Below are 23,959 nucleotides of genomic sequence, written 5' to 3' on the forward strand. Positions count from 1 at the left end.
CAGAAACAGATGAAAGAAACTGGACAGAAATAACCGACATCAGCTGCTTAATTCATGCCTCGCTATTAATGGCTAATTCAGTCGCTGTTTAGAACCACATGACAAATAACATCCAGTCAGTTTCATATCAATTAACACTGCAACCTGACACTTCTCATTAGACTTGTTGGTTTGGCTTTTTCTTCGTGCCACAGCTCGTCAGCCTCGTGATGGATTGATATAAGATCAAATGTTCATGTACAGTCATGTATCTCAAAGGGATTTAGTTTTCCAACAGCATCCCCCAAAGTCCTCTCAGAAACTTCTTCTGAACCACAATCACTGTTTTCACATAAGAGTCTGATATGACACGACTGTTTTCCTGCCTTTAATGGAAAGTACTTAACTCATCAAAGAAGGGTAAAAAAAAAAAAAAAAAATCATATGTTCTTACTGGTTGACATTTATACTTGACATTTTACAAGAATGTTAAGGAAATTGAACTTTTACTAAATGTACTGTAAATTTACAACTGACAAAAAACTTTATGAGCCATGCTGGCAGCGTGGTTCCAGAAAAGACAACCTCCATTAATCACATATTTAACTGGAAAAGTCTGTTTATATAGTCATGATTCCCAGAAGTTAAATCACACAGGTTTTGGTAAACCCCTTCAATTTTACTACCAGCAGGTCAGAGCTTTTCATTTTCCAGTTAAAAAACAACATTTTTTTAAAAATCAACATCCATTCCTGCATAGATTGGTCCATAATTAAGTATTCAGTATGTAAAAAACAAACAAACAAAAAATCTTCTTACCTCCCACACAGCCTGCTATTGGCACCAATGCCCGATCACACTTGAACTTGTTCTGTGGCACTTCTCTAGATTGTTTTCTTCTGACTAGATCCTTGCTTGTGTTGTGTCCGCTCTCAGATGTATATCGCTTTGGATAAAAGCAAAATGAAATGTTAAATTGTATTGAAGGTGCCCACAGAGACCATCCTGTCTGAAATACAAGCCTATAGGTCATTTGTGCAGGAAACTCATTCCATCCTTCTATAACTATAAATTAAGTGACCTGTAGGAGATGTGAATGTGAAGTAATAACATGAATAAGGAGTGCAGTGTTAAATCTCTGCTGGTGTCATTGGGTGTGATTGTTCACCTTGGTAACCACGGAAATGAGCTTTCTAACATGTGGTCAGTGTTGTCAGATGGCCTATTTTAACCACAGCCATGATCATGTCTTAAGCCGAACAAAGTACGTTTGGTGCCTAAACGAAACCTGTGACTTACACCACCTCCACCCTCCAGCTTCCTCATGCAGCCTTGTGTCGCTCTATCAAACTGAAAAAAAAAGGAAGATGGTAACGATTTCTAGCTTTCCTCACAAAACACCATCATGCAAATGACGTCAGCATGTAGATCAAAGCTGTGTACACTAAATATGAACAATAGCTTCATCAGATAAAAGATGAGTGAGAACAGGTGAACCTATCTATGTTGATGTTGACTTTGTGTTATTTCAGAACATACAATGGAAGTCACAGCGGACAAGAGTGAACACTGATTTAATGATTTCTACTCAAAGTTCTGGGAATCTGAAAGTCACATGGAGAAACAAGTTTTTTTCCTCCAAAGCTGTCAGAGCATCTGTGTTCGATGCCCTTGATCGTCAGCGCCGCTCCGCTGCCACACACCATCAGCACCCAGTCAGGGAGGCGTGCAGGGTGGATTCATGGGATGGCACTGCCTGCCACATTCGTTACTCCTGTCACCAGCTGCAGGAGACGTCTCATAAATGGAGTGGGCTGTGGGTGTCAGAGGATGTCCGTCTTGTCACGTAGTGATATTTGGGTATGCATATGCCGCCAACCACCTCCCCCACCTCGCATCTTCATCTGTCTCCACGCTGTCTTCTTTACTGCTCGCTGGTACAGTATGTCAGTGAACGAGGACCAGAGCTGCAGAGAATACAGTGTTGTGCTTTACAAACCCTGAGAGTGTTCAAGCAAACCAATTTACTTTTATCCCCTGACTGAGTTCATCAGTGTGAGCAAATGGCTAGTTTTATTTTTTTTTATCATCAGCACAATATTAATATTATTATTGTTCCTACCTGAAAACGTTAAAGATTTAATTCAGTTGGATATTGGATGGATTGCCATGACATTGTATTCAGACATTCGTGGTTTCCAGTGAGTCAATCCGACTGACTTTGGTGATCTGTCTGACTACTGCAGGTAGGCCTGGTTGGCTCTGGGAGAAATGTCTCCAAAATATTTGAACCATCAAATATTTATATACACTTTAATGGATTCCACATTGTGAATCTTAGGGTGCTCTCACACTCAGAGGGTTTGGTTAGACACAAACAAAGTGATTGTTCTGCTTGTGCCGTTCATCTAAACAAGTGTAAATGCTTCCATCCGATCTTTGGTGCGCACCAAACAAGCCAACCCAGACCCTCTGTACAGGCGGACCTTGGTCTGATTCCAGTTGAACTCTTTTGAGCGTCAGCTGAAATTTGAATGCAGCATGGACCAAAGAAGTCTAAATAAAATGAAAACAGGACAGAATATCCAAGAAAACCTTGTTCTTAAGAAGTGCAAACAGCATGAAGGTAAACAAAGGAGGAGGAAGAGATCCATGCTAAATGCTAACCCCTCCAGACCAGCAGGACCGTCCTCCTACTCTCCAACGTCTGCCCCCTTAACAACAAGCTGGATGAGCTACGTTTGCTGAGAGAAACCCTCAGAGAGTGGAGGGACTGCTGTGTGTTGGCTTTTACAGAAACATGACTCCATGACAGCATCCCAGACAGAAACACAGCCGGAGGGGACGACATTATTCCGGGCGGACAGACAGACAGACAGCTAGCTCTGAAATAATATTGCATTACATACACAAATCCAACCAGCACACTGTATTGTCTTGGGATTTTGGTAGGTTTAGTTGCAAAACATAAGCAAGCTGTCCAGTAAATGTTACCCAAGGACACTTTAACTCTGCAGGCCGGGGGATCGAGCCACCAACCTCACAGTTAGATGAGCACCTTGTCCATGTGTGATTTGTTTTGTATCGTTTGGTTTGTTGTTAAAGATTCCAGCGTGAACTGTAGGTCAACCAGGAACAAAAAGTCTACTTTCTGCTTTGGTCCAGGACAAAAGAACAGAAGTACAGGTGTTCATTTAGCACCTGTGATGTCGTAGAAACTCTCAACATCTAGTAGAACTACTGGCACCAACTTTTGTACAATCGTTCACGGTGCCCAGAGGATGTACGATATGCATCCTACTGACATTCATCCAATTGTTTTTCACGTGGAGCCTCCGTGTGGTTATAAGTTGTTGTTCTGAGTAAAACACCTCCAGAAACACTGGACTCACTGGTATGTCATGTGGTTCAGTGATTCACATTCCCGTCAGAATAAACTGTCATAACTTGCAATCTCTTAACTAATCTCTGAAATTCCCATCTGCCCTTTATTTATACTTTGCATTTAGTACAAATGATAGCGTTCTACGATGCTGAACACAGACAGCAAACATAGCAAAACTACATAGCTCACAGCATCACTGTACAGTACAGCTGTACTGAACCACAGGCATGGCTGCAGACTTTTAGTCCTGTTATTTAATAGATTCTTCAGAACTGATGGTGTGTGGACTGACCTTGAGCCTCCAGTGCTTTCAAGAAGATTCTGAGCAATAACTGAAACTAGAAAATAGATTATGTGCACAACCAGCAGAAATTCCTCCTCGTTGTATGTCCTCTTTGTTCCTGCTTCATGTATGGAATGTCAAAATGCTGCACGTCAGTTAGATTTAAAAAACAAAAACCATGCCAGTAAAGCAGCCGTTTCTCATCTTGTAGTTGATAAACTACGCTGTGAACCTGTGGTCAGTCAGACAGTTTGTTCCTGCTGCATTTAAGAGTCATAAAAGCAAACCAATAACTGCTCCAGACATTAAGGCAATCAGGGTTGAGCACAAGTATGACTTGAATTGCTGGAGCAATAATAACCTGGTAAAGTCCCGCTTCGACTGCAGCATAGACACTTCTTGATTAATTAACCCTGGTCTGCATGCTTTTCTATCTACGGCTGAGACAAAAGGGCACTCTGAGGCTCCGACCGAAGCTCGGGGCCTCTGGCTTTATGAGGACTGTAAATCAAAGTGGCACAGATATGTAAGATTTGTAAGTTTGTTTTTTATGGAAGAAGAGCGAGGATGAACTGTTCTGGCAGTGTACCTGCTGCGGCTCTTGGTGACAATACAATGAATAAAATATAAAGTGCTCTGTCTGTCACTAATGGCGTAGATGTTATCGAGGTTGCCATCCCAGCTGCTGTGTGAAACCGTGATATATATGTGTATATATATTACCTTCAACATGATTATCTCATTAAATGTCATAATGATGCTTATTTCCTCATGGGAGGTGTGGTTAGATGTGACATAAACACACGAGCAAGGAAACGAATCAGATGAGATTATTTCTAAAACATGAACATTTTCCTTTAATCACGACACTTCTGGTTAGCAGGATTATAAAATATCTTTTTTAACTTTGGGACAAAGAAAACCACATGGTATCATCCAGATAAATGTGTGTGGACATTATTGGAATATAAATGACCCCTGTTAGTGCTGATCTAACTGATCCAGATTCTGGATCTAAAGGTCATCTGGAAGTAGCTCGTAAAAGGCTGTGAAGAAGCCATGAGTCAGTGATCCTACAGACAGCGTGGTGGCAGAAGATACAATTGGCTCATCATAAAGCTGTCAAGTGACCCAGTCATCTCCATCAGTGAACACAGCCATAAATAAAATGCTTGACATTAATAATTCCACCGTGCTGTTTAGAAAACATCGGAAACCAGAGGCCGTGTCTGGCCCTCCTACATTCTGCTTCTTCTTCAAATCTGTTTATTTCGTATTAAAAATTCTGTTCAGCTCCACCTATAGCAAAAAATGTCATCTAATCAGAAATGTTGAAGCAGAAATCTTAGAATTTGGCTGTCACTGTCACTCAGACGTATGAAGAAGAGCTTCGTCTCAGCAGTTTTCAGTGCGTCCCCACCTGCTGACTCATATGCAGCAACAGTCTCTTTAGCCGCAGCATGGAGATAAAAGTAGGAAAAGCCTTTGAAACAAAGTGATTTGCATTATAAACAGCTGGAATAATCCATTCAATTATGATCACATATTTTCTGAAAAAGCAGTTTTAAGGCTCATCACTGGACAAATTGACACGCTTTTGTTCTGCAAGAAGCTCAGCTGAGCTTTGAGTCTTTGTAAAGTTCTAATAGTGTGTTGAAAGTTGCTTTTATAGAGACACTGCATGACGGCACACATAACCGGAAATAAGTCAGTGCAGTATATAGAGCATAATCTATGAAAGCCTCTGATGTTTTCAGAAAGAAGCCGGTGGAATCAACGACAGTGCATGACAATGGACAGAAATACCCTGAGTGTTAGTGAGGGCTGTATTTCTGGAGGAACGGAAATGGGCTGAGCTGAGGGGTTTTGATTTATATTCTCAGACACTAATGACCACCAGAACCAGAGAGATGTTGGTTGATGGAAGCTAGAAACCTCTTTAATAGACATGTGAAGGTATGGAGAAGTGTTCAGTTGTTATGACTTTACTGTTGTGAATTTAAGAGGCTGCTGGCAAAAATTAAATGCAAAAAAAAACTGTTAAAAAATCTTAAAGATCCCCTTTGGTGAGAGTCATGCTTTTACCTTGCTATACCATCTGGTGTTTTTATAATTGCAGTTAACTGATGACAGGCTAAAAAAAAAAATACGAGGAGGAAACGATGACGTAGAGGCATATCTGATCTATCTTAAGGCAGAAATGAATAATTTTCAAAAAAAAAAAAAAAAAACTTCTAAATATGTCACTTTGATACACAGAGAAAAGTTTTTAGGAGTTTATTCAACGACTAGAGAGACACTTTAAATCATGTTTTTACTTTTATGACCACTTTATGAACCAATATTTACCAACTTCTTGTGCGACGCTAATCAAAGTCCTACAGAGAACTGCACCGTTTCAGCGGTGATCCGAAATGTATTCACATCAATTTGTCATTTTGAAATATAATGATATTCACTCTCTTGTGTTTGATGGAAAGACGGAAGACACAGGGAAACAATTAGCCTGGTTCTGTCAAAGCATCACCTCATAGCACGTATAATTAACGTCTTGTATCTTATTTGCTCGATCCATAGCGGTTGGGCTGCACTCAGGAGTTCTGGACTCATTTGCTTCATTTCATCCCTTGACAGTCAGAGGACGAATCCATTCTGGGATCTTGGTCTGAACCAGTGCTGGTCTGGATTATTTGGTGAAGTGAGTGATTAACAGATGCAATGTGAACCTCCTGAACTAAACAGACATTTCGGGGTCACACTGATTTATGAGTAAAAGTGGGGATGGTTATGATGATCACACCACCGCTGGGCTGCCAAGCAACGCTAAATATTCTATCCCTTGAGGCAACCATTTTCTCGTCTTCATTCTTTTAGCCTTCTGCTTTTGTTTCTTGTCTTTTTTTTCTCACTCCAAAGTATTCTTAGTGTCACAGCAGGTTGTGGCACCACGCTCTCCATTTAGTTTCCATCTGCTTCCCCGTGAGGGGGGTGATTGTTAAATGACTGCTAAACGTGTCACGATAGTCCATAATAATATCTCGTGGTGTGTGAGGCACCATTCCCTCATCTTGTAGCGTGTTAATGTTTGAGATTAGAGAGAAGAATATCTAAAGTCTATCTTTATGTGTGTCATGCTAACTGACCTCCAAAGCTGTCAGGATTTAAGCGCTCCTGTCATGTAAACTCTAATCGCTGGTGTCCAGACTTCATGACATCTGAGCAGGACTCGGCCAGCTTGTTTCTGTCAACAGTGAGCCTAAATGTTGGCATTAAACTTACACATGCGCTACACTTTAATGTGATAGTTGGACATTTTGGAAAAAGACTAGAGCTAAACGGATGAATTGATGCTCTTTTCATGTCTGTTAAATGTGAAGCTAAAGCCCAGAGTTGATTAGCTTAGCTTAGCATAAAGACAGGAAGCAGAGCAGCTTGTACAGAAGTCTGACCCCAAGACAGTGTTCATTTTGTCAACGAAAACTTTTTTTTTTTGGTATTATTTTTCTGGCTTTTTTTTGCCTTTATTAATCAGGACAGTGACTGATAAAGAGGGGAGAAGAACGGGGAGAGACCTGCAGCAAACTACGTCGGGGATCTACAGCCCGCTCAGCCAGGTGAGCCATAGGGCCGCCCACTGTCAACGAAAACTTAAACTAAAACTGTTCATTGACGACCCTTTTGTCCGTGGCTAATTTGTGATGAGCATGTAAATTTAAGAAGAAACTAAAACAAAATCTCTGTTCATTACCAATTGACAAGTAAAGACTTGACGAAAAAGACGACGCTGGCCTGCCGGACAACCTGGATTACAACCATCCTCTATGCCAGTGTTTCTCACAGTGTGTAGCCCCCCCACTGAAAATTACTGCAACATAACTGAGTTATGCAAAAACAACTATTCATCAGCTGCATGGTGGATTAATCGCTGTGGCAATGCTGATCCAAAATAAGGGAGTAGGGCGACCAAATCATTAGCTGGTGTGACCAATGAAGACAGTTGGTAGCACCAGTGGAAAGTTAGTCTGGAGCCCTGTAACAGAATCGCCAAGTGCAAGAAACCACATCCACCAGCTGAGGACCTCATACTCCCCACTGCTCTTGATATGGTGTCAACAATGACTGATGAGACTACCACCACTAAACTGAAGCCTATCCTCCCCCTGTTACTTTTACTGGTCACTGAGCAAGTTGTTGCTGCACTATTTGACTGCTCATGATATTTAATTTCAGTAAATATAAACTGGCTCATTTCATGACTATTTAAGGCGAGAGGGGGCCTGACAGAAAACATTTGAGAACCACTGGATTATACAAAGAAAGCAGGGCTAACGGGTGCTGTTAAATAAAACAAAACAAACAAAGGCAAACAGAGGAGACATGTTTAGAGCTGCACATTTCCCACAATGAGAACAAACTATACTGCAAAACCAATATGAGGAGCTTACAACAAAGCCCAAACTGAAAAACCCAAACTTAAACCTGAAGTTACCTCTTTGTTTGATTTTATCCCTGCCTCTCACATCAAAGCTCACATCTTCATTACCTCAGGGCTGATTCATTCCTGTGTTTCAGTTCCCACAACTACCCAAGCAGGCAGGTACCAAGAACAAAAAGCAAACTTTGTTTAAGGTAATGCAAAAATTGCAGCAAACCAGTCAGGGAACAAAAAAGGTAGAAAAACCTTCAGAAACATCAGAAAGTTTCAGAACAAAACCGAGCACAAAAAGAACACAGGAAGCCGACGAAGAGAGAGAAAAAACACCGACATTAAACACACAAGGAGGTGAGAGCAACAAAACACAGATGAAAACAATCAGACTTTCATAATAACGGGAGGTAAAACACTCCACAACACACAAGGAAGGTGATCTATCAAAATAAAACCGGAAACAAATTATAAGACTGGATGTGACCCAAGGAGTGAGACGAGTCAACAGAGTGACAAGAACACAAAGACACTTAAAACCCTTCGTGGCACAATGGAGGACCAGAAGACGAACAATGAGTGTTCTCCCTTCAGGCCTCGGCTACCATCGCTCAGTAGAAGTTGACGGATAATGTTGACCTGGCCCAGTTATCAGCAGCTCTACATTTATTAGCACATTTACACATTGTAAAATAGTGCCCTTCATTTATTTCTGGAAGCTATTAAAAGTAAATTATATGAGTGGATTTACTGACCTGTTTAGAAAGTGGGCTTCAGTCTGTCACTGATGTGACTGAAAGGTACTTTGAAAAGGAACAGATCTCTTATTCTGACCGAACCCTCAAGCGGTCAAATCGAACGTCTGACTTGATTTATCATGTTTCATTACGCCGCGTGGAGCCTGTGCTGCTATCTATCTTGCCAACTTACACCGGGGATGATTGATTATTATGCTTGTGGATATCTTTCCAGTAAAACCATTTTGAAGATTTTGAAGGATTACACGGCTGGAAACATGTGTATCATGCATGTACAAAATAATAAATGGAGTGACCTATAGTCGAGCCACTACTGCTGCTCAAGTTCACAGGCTCCAGTAGTTTTCCTGCAAAATGCAAAGATGGGATTTACTGTAGTGTTGGTAATTTAAACTAATATGAATGATGCTCGACGAGTATACCTCATTTATTTTTGTTACAAGTCACAGTTATTTCAGATTGTAGCAATAACTGGATGCTGGCTCTTATAATGGATGGCTAAAATAAGAGCGATCAGTCATTTCAATCGCGTACGAAAGGATTCTTTCTTCGATTTACAGCCCCTTCTCTCTACTGCCCTACATACTGTACTGTAACAGCTGCTGCATGTCTGCACTCGGCTAATCAAAGGTGTAAAAGGTTTGGACAACCTTTGATCTGAGCTCTGTCTCGACTTTGGAGCTGCACTCGCATGACTCAAGATGTAGAAATCCACAATAAGCCGCATGATGTTTCACAGTGTGACGACAAAACATGGAGCGCTGATCATGTCTTCTAACGGATGTGTTTTTTTTATGTTTTTTTGTTTTTAAATTACCTGCATCTGTATCTACATTTTCATCCATTAAACACATTTTTTTTAAAAAGTAATATTTCCATCATGCTGTTCAACATTTGAGGTTTGACTGGTGCTCTGTTAATTGTGTCGTCTCGTTGTAGCTTCTTCTGCTGCAGCGGTTTAATGGACCCTGAAGGGAAAAACCTGTTTGTGTCAATATGACCAAGTCCTGTCTTTCCCTTAATGATGAAAACACACTTCATCGTATGTGTTTTGCAGATTTTCTGGAAACTAAAATTTGCTCGATGTTTGGATGGAAACTTTTTTCCTTTTTCTTTTGTTTTTTTTAACAGATGGACAATCAGAAATGTGCACCGCTGCATCCATAGAAACCTGCAGAGAGGACAAAACACAAACTACAGGAGAGAGAAGACAAAGTTAATGACATGCAATAGTGGCATATAAATGTAATGAAATGTGTAATTATAGGAGAGCAGAGGAGAGTGATCGTCACCTGAGTCAGCCCATAACATTTCAAGTCTGATCTTTTTTCTTTTTTTTTTTAACGTGTCCGGTCCGGCATCATAGCAAGCAGAATGATGACCTGAATGCTGTGTTGTGCTGAACAGGTTTACTTTGCCAAGGGGAGCTTTACCCCTCTTGATAGTCTGATTTTCCTTTATTTATGTATGTAGTCATTCTATTTTATTTCGTTCATTTATTTTGGATGCTGGATTCTTACTGAGTTACATGTCATATTGCTGGACCTGAAAGAGGAAAAAGAAAAGTGTACAGTCCAAAGAAGTGCGAGAAAGAGTGAAAGGAAAGTAGAGGAAAACAAAAGAAAACAAATGCACCATAATCTCGCTCCACCTGTACTAACACACAGCAGAGACGATCTGACGACTTTTGTGGGAAAACAGGGCCGAAAATCATCAAGAGCAACTGCAAGAGATGCGGAAGCTGAGAAAACCTGAATCTCAACGATTGCCAGAGCATCAAGACCTATACATGCACACATTGATGAGACTAGGCAAAGAAACACAAAAGAAAAGAAAAAAAGAAAAGTCTGATCTTAAAAGTAGAGAGGGTCTCTGCTTCCTGAACCCAAACTGGGAGCTGATTCCACACCAGAGAAGCCTGATAAGTGAAGGCTCTGCCTCCCATTCTACTGGTGGAAGCTCGAGACACCACAAATACATCTACACTCTGAGTGCTCTGTGGACAATATGGTTCTGTGATGTATTTAAGATATAATGGAGTTTGGTAATTTAGAGCCTTCTATGTAAGATGAAGGCTTTTAAATGCTATTCTGGATTTTAAAGGAAGCCAATGAATGCAAAGCTAATATGGGAGCAACATGATGTCTATCGCTGGTTCCTGTCAGAACGCTGGCTGCAACTTCAGCTGAAAGCTTTAAGAGAATTAATTGGGAATCCTGATAATACAGAGTTACAGCTACAATAGTTACAATAGTTCAGCCGACAGATTCATGGACTCGTTATTCAGCATCACTCTGAGACATGATGTTTCTGATTTTAATGACATTGTGCATGTGCCCTAAAAAATGCTTTTATTTGTGAGATAACAGACGTATTTGAATCAGATGTAACTCCAAGGTTCCACACAGAAGTGGTGGAAACCAAGCCAATGCCCTCCAGAGTAATGATATGGTTAGCTGGTGTGTTTCTGGTCAAATACAAGAACCTCAGGTTTGTGAGAACTTAGAAGCAGATAGATGAAGAAGTTTTAACTGAACTACAGAGCTATGGGAGCTTTTGCAGAGGTTCTTAGTGGTTCATAGGTACATTTTCTTTACATCCTGGAATGACAATGACACATAATTATCATGATGACCCTGGTAATGATGGTGATGATGAGGACAATGAGCTACTCACATGTTATCCATGGTGACTGTGTACATGTCATAGACTTCAACACATCCACAGTAACAGTACTACTTATCTACTTTGCAAAATGTGTTTCACTGTATTATGATGTACTGTCATATGAATTCAGTTTACCTTTGGTACAAACTAATTCACAAACTCATGCAACACAATAAGTGTAGTGCTTCTATGTGAGACCAGAGGTCGTAGATAATGGTAGTGAAAGTAATTGTGCACATAGTGACTGAATGGACAATCATGTATGCTACCATTAGCTACAGAAACAGACGGGGTTAATGGTGTCCCTGCATAGAAAAGACCTCATTTGTTACATGATGTGAGTAAGATTGAAGACAAAGACCATCGTGAAGGTGGACAGGAGAGGGGAGGGTGGAGAAAGGAAGTATGGACGAATGTGTAATGCTTCAAAGAATATGAAATAGGAAGTTATTTTAAGGTTCTACAGCTTTATAAAGCAGACTTGTGGAACCTTAAAACATATTTTTTGAATCCAAATGCTGCAAAATGGAAGATCAGCTTTCAGCCACTTAGAAGAACTGTTTCATGTTGTGTTCGCTTTCAATAAATGTCGTGTGACTGCAACAATATTTGGTGTTTTTTTCTGTACAGACATCTGCACTATGTCATTTAATTTGGTTCATACGGATGTACATTTTTTATGGCTTGTTTTGTTCTTGCTTCCGTCAGTCATAGGGACCATAAAAGAAAAAGCATCCCAGCATGCCGAGTGTTGCTGAAGAACAGTTACCACATTGTAGCTGACACCTCTGTTAAGGTGGGACCCAGCAGAAGGTCAGGTAAACAGCTAGCACATCCCGAGGCTTTCTTCCTATTTCTTATGTCAAAGACAACATTTATGAGAACTGGTGCAGCTCTTTATAGACCGATGAAATCTCTGAAGCTATCAACCTCGAGCAGAACTACTCCCAGAGTCACTGCAGGTGGACCGGAGCCCTGACCTCCAGTGTCAATCAGACCAAAGCAAGTCTTTGGCTTTATAGTTTATCCATCACATCCAAGACGCGACGCCTTGGGGACGAGAAAGTCTTGTGTCAGCAAAGGTAAGATCTGAGGTATGAAGGTGTATCCTTGGGAAGGTACAAGTGGGAGCAGCTGTCACTCACCAGAGAAGAAAACACTTTTTATGCCGTCTAACCTTTAGGGTAGAACGTCTGGAGGAAAGCGTGATGAAAGAGACCTGCAGCCTCATCTGCATTCAGTCTTTGTAAACAGCAGGAGGTTGATGCTCGTCCAAAATTAAGCAACAATTTTGTTCTTCTTTTAGTCTTAACTCAAAGCACTAGGTTTTCATGAGCTTTCAGACACATCTCATGGTCCTCTCCTGGCAGCCTGATACCTTAACATTTAACACGGGGAGATTTTGCTGCACTATTTCAAAGGAATCGTCACAATCACCTCTTTTGCAAACAGGCTGAAGTAAATCTCTCCAAAATATTTTACATTGTGTTCAATTTTGGTAAATGTGTTATTAGTTATTATTAGCTGTGTTGCACCATTCACTGTTATATAATCCTGCTCTACGAGGGTATTCACTGCTCTGGGAAAAAAAGAAGCAAATCATTATAAGACAGTTGCAGATGGGAAGAAGTCTCTTGAAACAAACTGTGCATATATTGTCCTGCAAGAGTTAACTCATTTACTGGCAGTGCAGAGGCGACACACTGCATTCAATTTCCCCCTTAGGTTGGAAATTTGTAAGTCAAATTTTGAACTTGACACCGTTAATGACTCTGAATGCCAAATGTAAACACTGTGGCGGTATATGAATATGTGCAGTGCTTCACTTAATACAGCAATGAAAGGAAGGTAGATAAATAACAGAGTATCACACATCATACTTTGCATCACTTTAAACGCTTTCCGGTCAGAATATTGCACATAATAGCCTCCAAAGCACCATTATTCTTTACGTGTTTGAGACATCCTGTCATTTACTAGTGAAACCTAAATAATGGTTTAGGATGAGGCATAGACGGATGGACGAAGCCTCTGGGTCTGGAAAGTGAAGCCAATGATGAAACCTGCATTTATTCCAACAGTCATTAGGGGGCGACTCCTCTGGTTGAAATTGTACAGAAGTCTATTGGAAAATAACTCTTATTTTCATTTGATTTGTTGTCTAATTTTTTTTTCCGTGTGCGTTTATCGTCTCAGTTGATAGTTTCAAGTCTCCATCAACACAGCATGATGGCTATTAGTAAATTATTGCACCATTTTAAGCAATAAGCCCTTCTGAAGCCTTGAATTTCTGCAAGGTGGCTAGGTGAGTAGCACTGTTGCCTCGCAGCAAGAAAGTCGCCGGTTTGCATCCCGGTTGGGACGCCTGGGATCTTTCTGCATGTTCTCCCCGTGCAGCGTGGGTTCTCTCTTATCTATACACCGCTTAATCCTCACTAGGGTCGCGGGGGGGCTGGACTCTATCCCAGCTGACTCAGGGTGAAGGCAGGTTCACTTGGACAGGTAACCAGTCTATCACAGGGCTACACTTAGAGACAGACAACCAAGCACACTCACATTTACACCTACGGACAATTTTGAATCACCAATTATCCTCAACATGTTTTTGGACTGTGTGGGAGAACCCGGAGAGAACCCACGCTGGGGAGAACATGGAGACTCCACGCAGAAAGATCCCGGTGTCCCCACCGGGACGCCAACCAGCAACCTTCTAGCTGCGAGGCTACAGTGCTACCAACTGCGCCACCCTGCAGCCCCTATCTTTTATAGATATATATATTTCTGTTTATATTCTTTAATGGTTTTTCACCAACTTTAACTTGAGTTGTAGCCAAAAGGTACGTCAATAGCTCACTGTTTATAGAAGGTAACTAACTTGAGGTATGAGCGGTACTTTAACAAGTTCCTAGAATCACTTTAGGTTTAATCCAGAAAATGAGGGAATAAACTTTGCTGAGCTGCTGTCAGGTGTGCAGGGCCAAGTAAACGGAGTGAACTTCATTCTGCAAGTAAAAGCTGTTAGATGTCGTCAAACGCTTCGTTAAATGCTAAGTGTCAAGAAGACCTGTCAAACTCAACATTTAATCTTTTAAAGGTTCCCCCATGACATTTAAAGACATCCTGCTCACTGTATGCATAAAGTTGTCATTTTTGTTAGTTTCTCAGAGTGCTTTTGCTCATTTGGACTTTTTTGGGGGCTATAAATATGCATCAGTCACATCAACCGATAAAGATGATTAGAATCACTACCTGATCTCAAACTGAAATAATATGAGTCATATAATTAGACTATATAAGTGCATTGCTGCTTCACTTGACCATTGAAAAGAATGTATTTCACTGCTGAAGTTTGAGTTTCTGTTTGTGCTGCTGAGCAGTGATCACTGATGACAACAACCCAGATGTCCCAGTATTTGTTCCTAACACGTGGCGGTCGATGCGTCCTTCAGCGATGCCCACAAAAATGTTTGTTTGCCTATAAAAATGCGTTCACCTGGCTGCACACCAGAGTGGAAATATAACATCATTTCATATTTGTGAGCCTGGAACAAAGGTCACACTTGTTTTATCTTAATAAGGCTCCATTGATTCAACAAAAAAAAAATGTTGTAAAATCACTTTTATGATTGGCCGCGCTCCCTGGCTGCATCTGATCGACGCTGTAGCTGCAAAATGGTACAAATTTACATTCAAACCTACTTCTGACCACAACCCTCCACAAATTCCTACCAGAGGAAAGTACTGACCTTTACCCCGGGAGGAAAGGCCGTCCATTTATTGCTGTTTGCTTTGGCTTTTAAGGCAGCCGATCACGAGCTGTTCGTGGAAAGGAACACATCAAGCGGCGTGACGGAGCTGGCAGAGTCGCGCTTTTAATAGACTTTATGACTGTGATTTATTCTGCTGCTGTGTCCTGTGTAATCAACATCTCACCTGAACGCCCATTAGTCTGACTGAACGACAGGATGATACAGTAATATCACAGGTGTCTTTCTTTTCCTGGCTGAGGCATCATGATGTCGACTTATGCCGACGGCTGACAAAGGGACAGTTGAGAACATCACATTATGCTTTTACCTTTCAGTCTTTGTTTCCCTGGAATACTCGTAGAATTGCAAACTGATGACTTGTGCTATCTAATAATGAGGCTGCTCGTATCAGTGTAATATTACAGGGGGGGAAAAAAAAGAGGTTCTTTGCAGGTTGCAGCACATTTGCTCTACATGTATCAACCAGAGCAGCAAGATGGAATCGGGTGTAATGGTTTGAGCATTTTCATGACACGGAGCCCATTAAGTGAGTGTCATGTCATAGCAGGAGTCTAACGGTGTCACACACACATCACGACGCTGATGTTTTAACGACAGTAAAGACGAGGCAGCAGAAGGCTAATGGACTCTATCTGGGGTATGATTATGTGATGATGTTCGGGGGAATAGAAAATATCATGTTATCATTCCTTTAGGAGAGAAAAACACGCTAAGCTCAGTTGCTTACTGTAAAACTGTTTATTTAATGAAAGTATCATTTGTCTCTGGGTCAGGTAGGAAATAGACTTTACAAATACTTTACATGTCAGTTGTTTGATTGAAATTAATGATAAAAAAAACAGCACGACACAAACAGGATGGATGTCACCGTATAAGGAAAATATTGTTCATGTTTTTGAAAAGATTGGTAAATTGGTTATTGGTAAAAACATCTACAGGTCAGATATCCACACTGATGTCAGCCCTCTAGCTTTAGGTCAGTAGTTACAATTATTTAGTTCTGCAGCTTAAATGCAGAAGGAGGAAGATCTGTCGCTGGCAAAAGTTCAGCGGTTAAGGAAAGACAGAGACTAAACGCTGTGGATTTGAATCAAAGCAGATGTTAAACATCAGGGGTGAGTGTAAGCAACCCTGCTGTCACATACGCCCCATTAGTCACACGCCACACCTTTGCATGGCGGCTGTGCAGCATCAAATCGTGTAATATGGGATGTCAGTTGAGTGCAAACAACACAGTCACATTTTACCAGTCACACCAGTTTGAGCGCTGCTTTATCTGCTCACTGCTCCCAGCCCTGGTGTCAGCAAGGTTGAATTAAGAACAATTTCATTCTCTAATTGTACAAACTACTTGCAGTTTAAAAGGACATTTTACCTGAACTGTACCTCATGCTGCTGTTGTTTTTTTTTTTTTTTTGGGTGTGTTTGTGAGATTTCTGCCTTGTCCCCAAAACAACAGAGGTGGAAAAATAAAAAAATAAAAAATACAGCAGTCCTTACAAAAATTGTTGATGGAGAGATTTTTTGGATTATCCCACTAATGAGGACATTTTCAGGAGAAAACTGCTCTAGATGAATTATTAAAGATCCCCGCCAGCGAAAATCAAGTTTTTAGTTTTATTTTTTACCTTGTTAACATGTCCATATGGTGTTTTTTTAAAATGCTGGAAGACACTCCAAGAGTGAAACATGCAGTCAGCACCATGGCTGAGTGGACTAATGAAAAACACAGATTCAGACTTCAGAGGCTGTTAAACCTGCAGAGCCGATCCTGGGGGTGCAGGGTGGGACTTTCTGTATCTTCATTGTTTTACAGAATTGGTTTCTGATTCAAACCTGTGCAGCTGAATTATTCCAACATTAAAACTTTCCATGATGTGATCTTGAACAGTTTTACAGTGTTTGAGCAGAGTCAAGAGGTGAGCTGGTGTGCTAGAGCTGCCGTGAGTGGGAAGGAGGAAGGTAGACAGAGAGGCAGGGGCTTCATAGATCTGTGCAATACAGAGATGGCAACGGTACAGAGTCACAGCTCGGCCTTTTCTTTCTAACTTTGATACACGGAGGTGTTTGGGAGTTTCTGGGAGTTAAATCATCGGCCGGAATGGAGTTTTGTAGAGTTTGTTCTGTTTGGTGGCGGAAAGAGTTCAACACAGCACCCAGCATTAACAAACAAACACAGCATGAGCAACAGAACAAAACCTCTTCAGCACTGACAAAGAAATGACTAATTCACAAAGTGACAACACGTGCAGTAAACAGAGATGTGCAGCAAATACAAAAAAACAGTCAAACAGCGGTACACAAGATCAGAGCTCAGCTTTCGGGGAGGTCTGTGACTAATGTTGCTAATTTGTAAATCAGTGTTTAAAATAAAACAAACAATTTTCTAATATCTCAGGCAAGTTGATGTATGCGTCCTAGAAATGTTCTTCTCGTGTTTTGTGCAGTTTGCAGTGTTCCTCCATGTGTTTGTATGTTCTGCAGTCATGGTGCATGTTAGGCTGTAAAAATGGTGCTAATATAAAAACTGATTTAAAAGAAGAGAGAATGAATAAAACCTTCCAACAGATTAATAACGACCGAATTCAAAGTTAAACCATACAATCATGAAATCCGACTTAATGAGTTCAGCCGTGCTGGTCCAGAACCAGGGCCTCTGGGTTTCCTTTATTTTCCTGTAGATATTTCATTAAATGAATGCTTCAGATTTTTGGGAAATATGCTTTTTCTCTTTCTTGCAGAGACCTGTCAGCGAGTAGCCCGTTAGTTTAGCTTAGCACAAAGACTGATGGGAGAAATGAAAAGCCTTGCTTGGGCCAAAAGTAATAAGATTCTTCTGATAAAGCCGCACTATGCAGCATCTTGTTGAAGGTTACTGTTATGGAGCCAGCGGAAGTGATGGGAGTGCTATTATAAAAAAAAACAATTTAAAAAACGTAGACTTTTTGAGATTAAAGAAAAAAGTAACAGATTTGAAATATGAAATACCCCCAATCTCTCTTTTCTGAGATTATAAAGTCAAAAAGTTGTTAGAATTTCATTTAATCAAATCTTCACTTTGCAGGATTGAACCACGGTGGGTCGACCCGTAGCGCACTGGTTCGGCAGGTTTGGGTCGCTGAATAAAAACTATTATGGGTCGCGGCAGGTCATGAGGGAAAAGCGACAAAGCAGCATTCTGACTAAATCATAAATAATTTACAGAGACATTGTGGCCAATAGGTTCAGTTGTGACTTCTGGTTCACACACATCAGAGGGAGCAGATCCTCTCACGCCTGTCAATAACGTGCACCAACACATCTACTGTATGTCTGTCACACCTATAGGCTGTCATTTAAAAGCAACAAGTAGCAACGTGCAGCGATGGAAGATGATGATAAAGGCTGCCAGCAGGACTCCTATGATGTCCTTTTAATATTTCTATGATCATTCAGTGACTGTGCTGCTGAAAATACACCCCAGACCACGCTACCTCTAGAACGAGGTATTTTACAACCGTGTTCTCAGAGAATACTCACATTCATTTTTAATTAACGAGAAAAAGAAATCAGGGGGAAAAAAACCAGTCAAGGTGCCTTTTAAAATTGCTTAAATATTTTGTCTGAACACGGCTGATGAGGTTTTCAGTTTACTATCATATAAGCAGTTAAGAGGACAAGTGTGTAATTCTCAGATTTCAGAAGCCAGGAAAAGCAGATTTTTTCCCCCCATTTTTCCAGTATTTCCTTTATACTCATTTAACTCTCAGCATATTTCCCAAAATGTTGGATTCATTTTTTAAAAATACAGGATTTTGTGCTCTGTGGGTACAAACTAAACTCTTCCTCAGAAGCTCACATCCTCTCCATAAACTCTCTGAACCGCTGCCATCAGGCGAACGTTTCCAGAACGCTGAAGGAAGAACCTCCAGACTGATCAACAGCTTCACTCCACGACCTGTCAGAACGCTGAACTGATCCTGACGTGCACACAATTCTTTATTTAGTTGCTTTTAGTCAATGGATCATGAAGAAACTATGTACAGCAAAATAACAATAAACTGTGATGTGATTTCAGGTCATGTGATTTTTGATTTTATTTGATAGACATAAATCAAAAACTGCAAATCCGCAAGGCCAGACAATGCAGAAGGTAAAGCGGGAGGAAGGAAAAAATTTGTTTATTTATTTTTTTGGTAAACTTGCTGACATAAACGTTTAAGAAAGCAGAGTTTGGCGAGCTCCAGTGTATGTGAGCGGAGGCCGAGCAGAAGTGTCCTCTCTAAGTGTGAGATCAACAATCGGAGTGGCTCGAGGAGAGGAGAAGTGAGCCACGTGACGATAAAACCGAACAGCTTATCCTATTATTATGTTGTCAAATGTACAAACACGATGAGGAGGAACAAACGACTGGAAGAGACACATTCAAACGTCTAGATCTGCTGGTTGCACTTATGACACTAAAAAAACCTGTCGAGGAGGACGAAAGAAAAAAATAAAACTGGAAGTCGAGAGTAAAATCTTTAGCTGCACACCTTGGCAAACCTATTCCAAACTCTTTGGCATGTACAATCAGCAAAATTTACAGTTTATGATTTCACTCACCTTTTTCTCATCAATATAAAAATTGAAATAGAAAAACCAAAAAGTATCAAATTTCACGTCTCCTACAGTTAGTTATCTTACAATAAAATGTTAACATCAAACGCTTTATGCCAAAAAGGCGATATATCAATGCTACAACAATCTAAGCCTTTATTTACACAGCAACGTGTCATTTCTGTACAGGACATACATTGTTTATTACAGCACACATTCATGGCTCATACATCCTAATAACACACAGGTTCCAAAGCAGAAAAATAAGTTTTTAGGTACCACATGTGGGGCCGACTGGGGTTGGGTTTTGTTGTCTCTGCCCGGTTCCCTCGGCTTCCTCACATAAAGTCATTGAGTTCTGCCTCCAAGGCGGCCAGCATCTCGCCGGCCTCCGAGCTGCTGCCCTCCTCTTCCTCGTTGGAGTCCTTCCCTTCCTGCTTCTCCTCCACGTCGTCGGCGTCTTCCTCCTCCTTGGCTTCGTCGTGCTTACGTTTGTGGCCCCTGAAGAAACGACAGACGATTTAGAAACGGAGCTGTGAACCTTTAGTAGCTGAGAATCCTCCGCTTATAGGATCAGGAAAGGGATGGTCTTTAAAAAATGAAAACCAAACATTGCATCTGCTTGGTAAATTAGTCGCAAAATCATAGGCTGGACTCATCACTTGCTCCGTCAGTGAAAGGAAAATGTTGACAATTTTATGTCTGTTACTATTTGGATTCTGTTATCTTCGGACAGAGTAGGTGAGCAGCTTCCCCACTGTTTTCAATCTTTGTGCTAAGCTAAGCTAAGCTAAGCTAACCCTCTGGGGGATGCTGCTAATCTCTTAACATGCATCCTCCTTTTTACCAAAAAAAAAAAAAAGAGAGAATGCATGGTACAGCAATAGTAGCTGCAAATAATACTAATTATTATTATTATTATTATTATTATATTTGTCTACATTATATCTGTAAATCTTTTATTTATTTTTGAAAAATCCTTTAAATTTGAATGTATTATTCTTTTTCTTTTGACATTCTAATAAACCACGTAAAGCCCTTTGAACTGTCAATGTGTATGAAACGCGCAACAAAAAGCAACTTGAAAGCGGTTTCGATCTTGTGATGCAACTCTTGGCAAGAAAAGAGATTAAACATGTCAAATTCTTTAAAAGAGCACAAGAGAGAAGAATTGTCTGCTTTTAACTTCTTCTTTGCTTCCTGCTTCAGTGTGTTTAATGACTGAACCGATGAATAAACGCTGTGAAATGACAACTTTTTGTTTTGCTCATTGCGGTTTGGGAACATTTTGGACAAACAGCGAGTTGCACCGATCTATTTTTAGTTTGCTAAAGCTGCTGATTCAGTGAACTTTCTTTATCTTCTTCTGTTTGGAATTAACAGAACACTCAAAAGGCCACGATGTGGATTTTAATTAATGCCAAACATACTGTGAAAACTCAGAGAAATGTGCTTGTGATGATTTATGGAGAAGAGAAGCTTGTTTGGGAAACTTCAGGAGACTCACACTGCTTGTATTAATGGTGGAAATGGCGAGTGCTGCTTTACCAAGATATGAAAATAAGGCTGAAAAACACTAAATTCTCCTTCAAGACATTCATGAACCCTTCCCGACCTCACTGGAAGAACGCAACTACTGCTGCCTGCTTTCAATTTTCATACGAAGACGACTCGGTAGATGTTCTGGAAATCTTTGTTTTTCACACCAATTTCGGAACCAATTTCAACCAATTTCTGAATGCACGTTAGACAAGAAAAATAAATCTCTATTATCGCCGTGCAGGAGTTTGTAAAGGTGTCATCACACACACACATTTTCCGAACGGTAAATATTTGAGTGGATGTTGTGTTAGTAGCGAAAATTGAGCTCTTGGGAGGAAGTCAGCAAATCGAAGTTTAATAATGGATGCACGAAATCAATAAAAAGACCTGTTGTTTCACTGAGTACAAACAGAATACAGTATACGGCCCGTATACGTTTGACAAACCAAACACATAAAAAGAACAGAAATAATTTGCTGCACTGTGTTCAGCACAGCATGCCCTGAGAGAATTACTGAGTGCAATTAAGAAGAGCTGCTTCTGGATCCAGTGTGCAGCCGAACTCCCCTCCAAGCTCAAAACTCTCACCGAGGACTGAGCGGAGCTGCGAGGAGACGTAAAGGCCCTCCAACGGTAAAGAACAAAGCAATGCTGTGGTGATGGAGGGGGTTCAGAACAATCAGGAAAGCAGGGAGATGGAGAAGAATGGAAGCGAGGTAAAGACTGGTTGGAAGAGCAAAGAGGAAGGCGTCAGACGAAAGAAGTGGAAACGTTCAGAACGTTTCTTTAAATGAGCCCCAAGTTGCGCTGAAGACTCCAAACCACTCTGGAGATGGTCACATGATGCTAAAGTAAAAGTTCAGTGTTTCCAGTAACCACCCAGATACAGAACAAGCATAAACCTCCAACTAAGTACGACTCAAACCGGCTAAACGTGGCTTGGATGTAAAGTTTGTTGGGCTGAATATTTGAGACACATTCACACCAGCACTGCTGTGACACCAAACAAGGTCTTTCTTTTAGGAATATGAATATGTATTTCTACAAAACCTTTAAATGAACCAAAAAGCTGTCAAAAGTTCTCACATGTTAAAGGAATAATTCAACATGTAGGTAATGCTGCTTTCTTTGTGAGTGAAATGATAAAATTAATCAGTTTCATGTCTGTGTGTTGGCTATGGAGTATAGTTAGCTTAGCTTAGCATAAAAATGGAATGGCGGGAGAGGCAGCCTCGCCTTTAAGATAAGATAAGATAAGATAAGATATGCCTTTAGTCCCTGTACAAAGAAAGAAAATATTCGTCGGAAATCTGCTAAAAATATTTTGCTTGTTTTCAGGAAGAATTGTCCAAAATTACTTTTTCAATCAAAAACCAGCTCACCAAAGCATCTGAGCAAACATCTGGTTCTAGGATTTAGTTCTTTAATACTGAATATGAGCTATGAACACATTCCTGCCAGGAACAAAAGGCGACTGATGCACAGTTTTTAATGGTCACTGAAGCATATATGAACTATACCAGAGACACAAACAAGGTGTGGACGGCACAAGGCTCGCCTGTTGCTGCTAACAAGGCACTCAAGTGAATACTGATTACACTCAAACAGACAAGGAAAAAAAGAAAAGCGCACATTCCTCAGTGGCTAAAGAATTCTTTGATACGCCTGTAAACATGCCATCCCTCTTTCCACTCCACTCCAGCTTCTCCATGACATCCTCTGCAGAGTGGCTTATTAGCATGATGCTAATGAGGTGTGTAGGGGTTTTGTATGGTTATTGAAGAGGGTCTGACACCGGCTGTGTCGAGAGGGCCCGTCTCATTAGACCACACTGCTGTAAGACAGCCTCGCTAACCTCCCACAACAGCAGGGCTCTGGCTGTGTGTTCATTAAAGGTCAGATGCCGGCTAATATTAGAGGAGAGGCTGGGTGACATGACAGTTACAGTGGACCCATGCAGACGGAGCGCTGTGTGCATGAGAGGACGGGAGAAGCTTGTGTTCCAGCCCAACAGCTCCGGTCCTGGAAGTCTAATTTTCAGACCCATAAGTTCAAGTCTCAGTGGTCAGAGGCTAATGTGAACTGAAGTATAATGATGAGGGTTAAAATAAGCCATTAATTAACATTTTTTTTGACAACAAAGTGAGAATAAGTGATACTGTTCCTGCTGGCTGAGCTGGTTGGTGACACCGGATGAGTCACTACAGCTGAGTGTGTGTATATGCACACATGAAGAGGCTTCTTCACACTCACACCCCACCATCCGTCTCCCATTTCCAAATATTACCAGTGAAGACAACGCGGGGGGTGTGGGGTGGATGAGTTCCCCCGTTGCTTTCTGCTTTGCATCATTACATCCAATCTAAATCCTCGGCTATTAATCCAGCCACCCACAGACACACACACTCGAGACACTTCCACCATGTTCACCCATGTCAGCTCCACAGTGGGCTTCAGGTAGGATCCACTTTCATTCAGGTTTTTTTCCAGTTTAAAATGTAATGCTGCAAAGAGACAGTCCTGCAGGTTGCTAGTTTATTTACATTTCAACTAACAGGCAACCAATAGATT

The 23,959-nt window shown here is 40.9% G+C and overlaps 1 long non-coding RNA gene across 1 annotated transcript in view; it reads right to left on the reverse strand.

Annotated features, from left to right (window-relative positions):
- Positions 1 to 15,991: 15,991 nt before the first annotated feature.
- The window catches only part of LOC103374100 (uncharacterized), a 10,877-nt gene continuing 2,909 nt past the window's right edge, over positions 15,992 to 23,959 (reverse strand). Inside the window, exon 2 of the long non-coding RNA XR_521108.1 lies at positions 15,992 to 20,347. This is a non-coding gene — a long non-coding RNA (uncharacterized LOC103374100). The remainder of the gene's footprint in view (positions 20,348 to 23,959) is intronic.

Source organism: Stegastes partitus, unplaced genomic scaffold (genome assembly GCF_000690725.1).
Source record: "Stegastes partitus isolate 25-593 unplaced genomic scaffold, Stegastes_partitus-1.0.2 Scaffold2143, whole genome shotgun sequence".
In the NCBI taxonomy this organism is placed as follows: domain Eukaryota; kingdom Metazoa; phylum Chordata; class Actinopteri; family Pomacentridae; genus Stegastes; species Stegastes partitus.